Genomic DNA, 9,155 nt, shown 5'->3' with positions numbered 1-9,155 from the left:
TGTTTGCAGGAAGCCGCTGAAGTATGCTAAACTGCTTCGGTTTAGCTGCTTTAAGAAATGTTTGAGGTAGTCTTCATGATGCCATTGCAATATATTTGATTCTTTTATTTATATAGAACCTGTTCAGTATATTATATTGCTTCACCTGTTTATTAATAATTTTGTCTGTTTTTCACTCTAGATGCATAACATAACGACATACAGTAAAAATGGTGTTGTTGTTTTTGACTAAGTAAAACATTTCATTGTAATTCACCCTCAAGTTTTTTCATTCCTTTATGATTTTTTCATATCTTTAATAAGAAGATACTTTGAAGAATCCTGATAATCAAACAGATAATTTTTACTGATCCCTATTGACTCTTATACGATATTTTAATTTTCCTTAACCTTGCATAAAAACACTTTTTTTGATAGATTTTTTTATGTTCAGGTACTTACTATGAGATTATTAGTAGCTGTCTGAATTACAAGGAAACAGGAATGCAGTGGTACACTGAACATTGTTGAGTATTAACCAATGGCAGCCACAAAACAGCATCAACAAGCTCAATTAATTAAAGATAGCACAGGTTATCAACATGCAAGTTGAAGCTCACATCACAGAAGTTAAGACTTCTAAAGCAACAATAGTGGTGAAGAGGTGCTCACAAATAACAATCCTTAAAATGTGTTAAATAGAGAATTGTTTTCAGTGAGACAGAGTTATACAATAAATACATTTTAGACATCACTGCATTTTTCATTATATGTTATATTAATAAAACCAAATTAAATTAAAATATGGACAAAAACAGGTGTTGGGTTAATGTTATTACCCCAAATTCTTCACATTTAAGACAATTAATGATGACAGTATTGAGCAAAATTATAGATGAGCAAACATGACAGACAAAATGTTATCAAAATCAGAGTAGATAACTCCAGCACTGCCAAACCATTCACAAAAATCCCTAACCTAACCCCGCCCCCAACCCCACCCCTCACTGTGACATTGGGCATTTCATTTCAGTAGTACAATCGAATATACAGTACTGTATATTTTATACAGTAGGACTCACTGAAGACTGTTTGGAGTAAGCACGTCACGGAGTCAGGCAAGCAAATGTCAACACAGGTGCAAACGGATAAATAAAGGCAATCCAGAATCGTAGTCAATATAACAAACGAGAGGTCGGAAGGCAGGCTGCAGACAGGAAGAACTGGATAAACAAGGTGAGGTAAATACATGGGCAAACAAGACTAGAAAACGTGTTGAATTGTCACTCTAACAGAAAACAAGACTCAGCGATGAGTGAGTGTGCTGTTTAAATAGTGTGTGTAATCAGTCTTTGACAATCCTCAGGTGGTGCGAGTGTAATCAGTCAGAATGAGGAAGCATGTGTGTGAGTGAAGTGCATGTGTGAAAATGTAGTGCAGAAATGGCAGATTTGTAGTCCATAAGGATTGTGAGTGAGATCCAGTAGTCTTTGTGCTCACAAGCTCAAACCTGAGAGTCAGACAAATGTGCGAAAGAATATTGAGGAAAAATCAGTATGAATTTGGGACAAAATCATTGTTCACTTTATGTTTATCTTTTGGTAGAGCCAGGACATTTTGGGGAGGGGGAGGGGGGGGGGGGGGGAGAGAGAGAGAGAGAGAGAGAGAGAGTTCACATTTTTTGTTCCTGATGATGAATTAAGATCAGATTTGCTTAGCAGCTTTTTTGTTGGCACTTATTGTGGTTATTGCTCATGTTAAAAAAACATGAGCTCTTTGGAATGACACACATTTAATTTGTAGGGCTTACTGACAGCAATCTGCCATGATGTTAAACAGATGTACAAAAGGTGACATTACAAAAAATCCACTACACAATCGGATAATATAATGTATTGATAAAAAAATTCTATTTTCATTTCTCAACAATATATATTTATACTCTGTAGTTAGCAGCTTTTGTTATTGTTGATGTGTGATCAAACATTAATACCTACAACTCATACTACAGAAATGGTATAGCATGATCACATACTTATATGGTTTAAAAGAGGATTTTTGTAATATTTGAGAAGACACGTTTCTCAATATAATTTTTTTTATAGTATACATAGTTTTTTGGCTTTATGTTTTTTACTCTAAATCAAATACCACAAAACCAAGTTAAAAACTGTTCACCGCCTCTTTTACTGCGCATATTAATGGGAAATGAACAGTTCTATGGGAATCTGTTCCGGGTTCACGGGATTGTTCCGTCTCTATCAAAACTGAAAGGCAGGAGTGATTATACGCTCCTGAGCATTTACGACCAATGCCAAAAAGCCTATATTAATCATATAGCTCTTTTATAAATTTTCAATCATATGTTGTAAAATCTGTCTATAACTGTAAAGATTTTAACATTATTACTTCTTTCCAAAACTGGGGCCCCTATGGATAATGGAACAATCCATATTGCACACGAGCAAGGTGCAAGGACACTCAAAGACACTGCCAGTCCAGTGTTGCCAACTTAGTGAGTTTTTAGTCTTCCCTAGCACCAAATTTTCAAAAGAGATTAGGGAATTTTTTTGGTGTTACTGTGAAGGCTGGAATATTTTGCTTTTGTTTTGCTATGCCAAGGACATTGAAAACACCAGTAAGTATTTTAAGCCTTTTATGACAATTGATATTGGAACATTATCCAACAGTTGTTTATTATAATGCGTCTTAAAAAAAAAACACAATTGGCTAGGTATTTGTCAATCGCAACGTACATCGTTGATGAGCTTATTTGTGTTTTCCTTTGCCGTAGCGCCATGGCTTACATCAACCATTTTGCTCTAAAACTCCACCCTTTGATATGGAACCTTAAATGCAATTTCCTTATGGAAATTTGTCTCTGCTACAAATAATAAATCAAGCAATAGGCCAAAAATATTATTTAATATGATAAATAAAATTACTAACCCCCCACCTCAGAATGCCTTAGCCTCAGCTGAGTTTTGCTGATCCTTTTTGGAATATTTGCTCGATAAGACTAATGCCGTCCACCAATGTTTCCCAACTGATACAGAGCTCAGCCATCCATAAGGTCTTTCCAATCAGTCTCTGTTTTGCTTTTCACTAACGACCCCTGATTCTGTCTCTAAGCTAATATTGAAATCCAGCTCATCATCATGTCACTTTGATCCTGCTCCTACTTCTCTCCTGAAACTTTGCCACTCTGTCATCTCCATGCCTATCTCTCACTTTATCAATGCATCTATTACCCACACTTCATTTCCTCTGCCACTAAAAAAGGCTGCCATCACACCCATGCTTAAGAAAACCTACCTTGACCCCTAAGTTCTATCTAATTATCATCCAATTTCTTTTCTACCCTTCATATCTAAATTACTGGAAAGTACTGTTGCTGCCCAGCTCCAGTCTTTTCTAGTTGATAATAATTTCTTTGACCCTTTTAAATCTGTTTTTCAACCCCCTCCATTGTACTGAAACTGCACTTGTAAAGGCAGTGAATGATCTACTGCTTTCTGATAATTCTGGCTCCTTGTCTATTTTACTGCTAATTGATCTCAGGTCTGCCTTCGATGCTGTCTCTCATGATTTACCTATCTCACATGTCTCTGATCTGGGTATTTCTGTTCAAAAACGTTCAAGGCAACTGTGCCTAGTGAGAATACGCTCCAAGACAAGATATGAGTGCTCACCGAGCCGAGAACAACATACAAGACAAGAAAGGACTAGCGTCTGGACTCTGCCACCAAAAGCAGAATTGACAAGACCGAAGTGGCAGAATCCTGACAATATTATGGTATGAACTAACTATATTTAGAAAGAGCCTGCTACATTTTGTCTTTGTTGTTTGTTTAAGATGACTGCAAATATAGGCACATTATGCAATAATATTTCAGCTATGACTTTATAAGAAAAAAGTCTGAGAGACACTTCAGGTATTACAATAAATTTAATTCCAAGTACATAGTTCCTTATGAACACAGCGTGTTTAAAATAAAAAAAATCAGTTAATCAGTTTATATTAAAGCAATTGAATTAATTAACCTTGTCAAAATAAACAGCAAAACAAAGTATTTGCCTTAGAAATCTTTTGAATTAACCCCTAACCATTTGGATTAAAATTTTGGCAGGGGAATTGTTAAAAAAATGCACAGCATTACTCGTTTTGGAAACATTTCCCAAAACGCCGCTTTCGCATAATATAGATACAGATTACTATAGAAATGCTGAAAATTATACAATTGAGTGAGAATGTCAGGTACTTCAACCATGGAAATTCTGACTTTTCTTGTTCTGAAAATCAAAACATCAGCAAATTATCACTGGTAATTATCAAGGCACTAAGTAAAAATTAAATAAAAATTAAAATGTTTATAAATTTATGAACAATCTGGTGTATGTAAATTAATGTATAAATATGAATGTACATTAGGACTAAATTTCACACACCTGTTATTTTTAGAGTTGTCCCATTACCGGAGATGTAACGGAGATCATCATAAACATAACACAATGGTGTGCACAGTATCTCTTCAGTGTCAGTGACCATCAGATCTCGTATGGTCATCATGCTTGAAAGGTCTTGGGATGCCACACTGACTCTGTTGCGATATTTTGGTATTGTTGTAATATCTATAAAGTCCTTCTTATGTTCGTCAGGAATTTCCCACAAAAATGTGCAGTGTTTTATGACTTCTTCATCTGTGCTAACGTTGCAATAGAGAGTAGCTGAATCGCCCACTTTATATTTCGTGTAGAGGGAACCTTGGCTTCTATGTACTACTGCAAATCCAAATCCTTAAAATCAGAAAAGAAAGAACATTGTTTCATAAACTTATCAAGAAACCAGTGACACTGCTGTGCTGTGGAAAATATACTCTAGCAGCGATGTAATGATTTTTAATAATATTCATTATGGAATTAGTCTATGACATTTAGATAATATTTATTATAATGCTTAAAACAAATGTACATTATTATACAACTAGATAAGCATTTAAATATAAATATGAATGTGTCTTACCAAAAAAGTACACTAATAACAATGATCCAAAAAGCATTTTTTCTTTATCCGATAGTATAGCTGACTGCAAATGTCTGGGTGCAGACTGAACACTATGTAGCACTGCACTCTCATACAAGTGTGTTTTATCTGAAAGTGCCACGTCATTGTCACATGCTGAGCAATAATGAGTCAAAGACACTAATAGCAAAAAAGATTTCTACTTATTTCTGAGAGCCTCCTTTTCATGAGCAACTCAGTAAAAGATAGTTCTAAGTCAAATTAAGAAATTACAAAATAGTATAACTGTAAAGGTACTAGATGACTAGATGAGAGGTTTATAGAGAAATAAAATAGAAAAACTAATTTTAGAAGTTTTACATGGATAAGAAATGGTGCAGACATGATGCTGCAGACTCAGATATTCTATCTTGCTGTTTTATTATTTACTTTTCTGCTTCTAATTTGTACTTTTCTTCTTCTAATGTTATACAGTGTAGTACCATATTGTTTCATTTCTTTTGTTTAATTTGGCTTAACTTTAGCCTATTTATTTACATGTCGTGAATATAATATTTAAGTAAAATTACTTAGAGTACCAAAATACCTTAGAAATTAATTGTTGGAAACATAAATGTAAAATAATCTTGGAGTTCCAACTGTTTAAATAACCCTTTTTAAAGGGTGAATTTAATTGAATTTTATTAATTAAAAATTACACTACCATTTTATCTTAAATATCTAGAGGTCAGTCAAATTGAACAATTCAAGACCCCCCAAAGACTTTGCTATTGTTTAAAAACGATATATTATTTAAATAGTTAACCTTTTTTCTTACCCAATCCAAGCCGGGAGTGTGGAGCTAAAGTAGGTCTGGGGTCTCTGGTCCAACAGGCACTGGCAGATCAGACAACCCCAGTAGGTTTGGGTATAATATAATTTGGTATAAACGTCTGTAATATTCCGCCAGACCCAAAAACTGTCTTACCTCCTTTTTGGTCTTGGACAGGTTGCAATTGCTGCAGTTTTATCAATTTGGGGCTGCACCTGCCCATGACCCAAGTGGAAGCCCAGATAACCTCACCTCCACATGACCAATCGTGCACTTCCTCGGTTTGGCCGTAAGACCGGCCCGCCTCAGCGCCGCTAACACCGCCCGCACATGTTGCATATGCCGCTGCCAATCATTACTGTATATGATTATATCATCCAGATAAGCAGCAGCATATGCCGAGTGACGGGCCAGTATTTTGTCCATCAGGCACTGGAACGTGGCTAGTGCCCTGAACAACCCGAACGGAAGCGTCACGAATTGGTGTAAACCAAACGGGATAAAGGAGTTAAGGGTATCTGCCAATATCCCTTTGTCAGATCCAATGTCGAATAATAGCGAGCAGCGCCTAACCAGTCGAGCAACTCGTCAACCCGCGGCATTGGATACATGTCGAATTTCGACACAGCATTTAATTTGCGGAAATCCACACAGAACCGGACCGACCCGTTTGTTTTGGGTACCAAAACGATCGGGCTGGACCAGTCACTGCGGGATTCTTCTACTACACCCATTTCCAGCATTTTTCTTAATTCATCCTGGACCACCTTTTTTTTGTGTTCGCTCTCGATGTGGTGCTGAATTAAGCCGCCACAATGTGTGGAGTTTTGCTCGGAGGTCCAGGATATAATGAATTTCGTTTTTGCTTTGTGAAGGTTCGTCCTCCCAAGCCTCTCTAACAACAACCAAAACCCCACGGGGCTGTCTGCCGTAGTGAAGCTCGAGGGGGGAAAACCCCGTGGAGGCTTGGGGAACCTCCCGCACAGCAAATAATAAGGGCTCTAACCATTTATCCCAATTTCTCGCGTCCTCGTGAACGAATTTACGGATCATGGATTTAAGTGTGCGATTAAATCGCTCCACCAGCCAGTCTGTTTGTGAGTGATAGACGCTGGTGCGGATCGATTTAATGCCCAATAATCCGTAAAGTTCGCGTAGTGTACATGACATGAACGCGGTGCCTAGATCAGTGAGGATCTCCTTGCGGATCCCCACCCAGGAGATCATACTAAACAGAGCTTCCGCAACACTCTTTGCCGAAATGTTACGGAGCACTACTGCTTCCGGGTACCGTGTTGCATAATTGACTAGGACTAATGCAAAGCGGTGCCCGCGTGCGGATCGCTCTAATGGCCCGATGAGATCCATACCAATTCTCTCGAAGGGGATCTCCATAATTGGTAAAGAGCGCAATGGCGCTTTTGGGGTGGCCAGTGGGTTCACCAGTTGACATTCATGGCATGCAGCTCACCATCTGCTGACATCACCGTGAATGCCCGGCCAAAAGAATCGGGTCATGAGGCGACTTAGGAGTGGCCGCTTGACCTAAATGTCCGGCCATGGGATTAGAGTGAGCTGCCTGGAAAAGCATTTGCCTACGGCTCTTTGGTACTAATAATTGGGTTGTGTCTTCCTTTGTTTGAGTGTCTTGGGTCACTCGATACACCCTGTCATTTATAATCGCAAAATATTGATAGGAAAGGGATCAATCAGGCTGGAGGTTTCTCCCATCAATGACCTGCACTCTTTCGAGTGCATGTCTCAGTGTGTTGTCACGCGACTGCTCTAGGGGAAAGTCTTTCCACCGGGAAATTCCCAGCCCTGCCCCCTGAGTCAGCGCGTGACGTCATCGCTTGGGATTCCCCCAGCTGAGCGATCCGCCCCCTATTCGGCGAATTTTTTTTCCAAAACACACCTGCGATTCCCAATAATTTGTTAAAATCAGGCCAATTCTTTTCCAAGATTAGCGGGTGTTTGAGGTGTGGATTAACTGCTACCTCCACATTATGCTTTTTTCCCCTAAATTGGATTTTCATAACCATTAGCGGATAGTGTCTTACCTCTCCGTGCACACACCTTACTTGAACCGTGCGGCTCTTATCCAATGCCGAGCGATGCACCAATCATTGGTGGATAGAGGTTTGGTTACATCCTGAATCCAAAAATACTCACCGGTATTTGATACAGTCCATTGCAACCGGGGGCGACAGCTGGCGCATCGGGCAGGCGGATCAATGCACCCACCTCCATAACGGAGCAGTTTTTTGGTGCATGATCCTCCCCCCCGCAATGCCAACACGCCGACCCACACCCCCAGGGCCAGCAGGACCAACCGATTGGGCCGGAGAGAGACCTGTCAATGATTGAGATCCGCCCATGGCTCATGCCTCCCCGTTGCTGTTCCGATAGGCGCCCCAGCGAGGTGTGAATCGCTGAGGGTCCAGGCCTGGGATTCGCCTCCGGGGCAGTCGGAATGGGCAGTCCCCTCAATCTGGGCCTGGGAGTGGGAGGAGAGAGAGAAAGAGGAGGGACAGGGAGAGAGAGAGAGAGAGAGAGAGAGAGAGAGAGCGAAAGAGAGGTTACTTCGTCAACCCTGGACCTCGCTACCAGGTGATCCTCCGCCAGCTGGATGGCCGTGTCCAGATTGTCTGGCCGGTGGCACTGGACCCACTCCGATGTTCGGGATGGAAGGTGGGCGATAAACTGCTCCAGTACCACGGCATCTACAACCTGGGCGATGGATCGGTCATCCTGAACCAGCCATCTGCGGCAGGCGTCACGGAGCTGCTGGGAAAATACAAAGGGCCCGATTCAAGTTAACATAGTTCAGGAGATCCTCGGCCGGTAGCCACTGTGCGGCGGTCTGGGCTTCGCCCGACAGCAGTAGGATGATTCTTACCAGCCAATTGGCCCGCTGCCACCCACATGCCTTTGCCATTTTCTCAAACAAGTCGAGGAACACTTCTGGGTCATCAGTTGGCCCCATTTTGTGTAGCATGATGGGAGGGTGGGTTGCTGCGGGCTGGATCTCCCAGTCCAGCAGACTCAGGACTAGCTTGCGGTCCTCGCGCTGGGCCTCCACCAGGACTTTGAAGCGCTCCTCTTGCTCGGCCCGGATATCCAGAATTTCCTGGTGCTGTTTACGGTGGAGGACCGCGAGCACCTGGATCACTTCCGCAAACGGATTGGTTGATGGTGTGGTCACCTTAGCAGCAAGGTCTTTTCTTCTTCCTGGGTTTCAGGCCCACTGTAAAAAGGTTCTTTGTTGTGGGAAGAAGAAGACAGGGTCAGCGTTAAGGTAAGTTACAATTTTTATTATTATTTTCAGTGTTTCGGCAACAA

Source organism: Danio aesculapii, unplaced genomic scaffold (genome assembly GCF_903798145.1).
Source record: "Danio aesculapii unplaced genomic scaffold, fDanAes4.1, whole genome shotgun sequence".
Taxonomy (NCBI): Eukaryota; Metazoa; Chordata; class Actinopteri; order Cypriniformes; family Danionidae; genus Danio; species Danio aesculapii.
The sequence above is the reverse complement of the archived record's forward strand: the minus strand, read 5'-3'. Positions refer to the sequence as shown.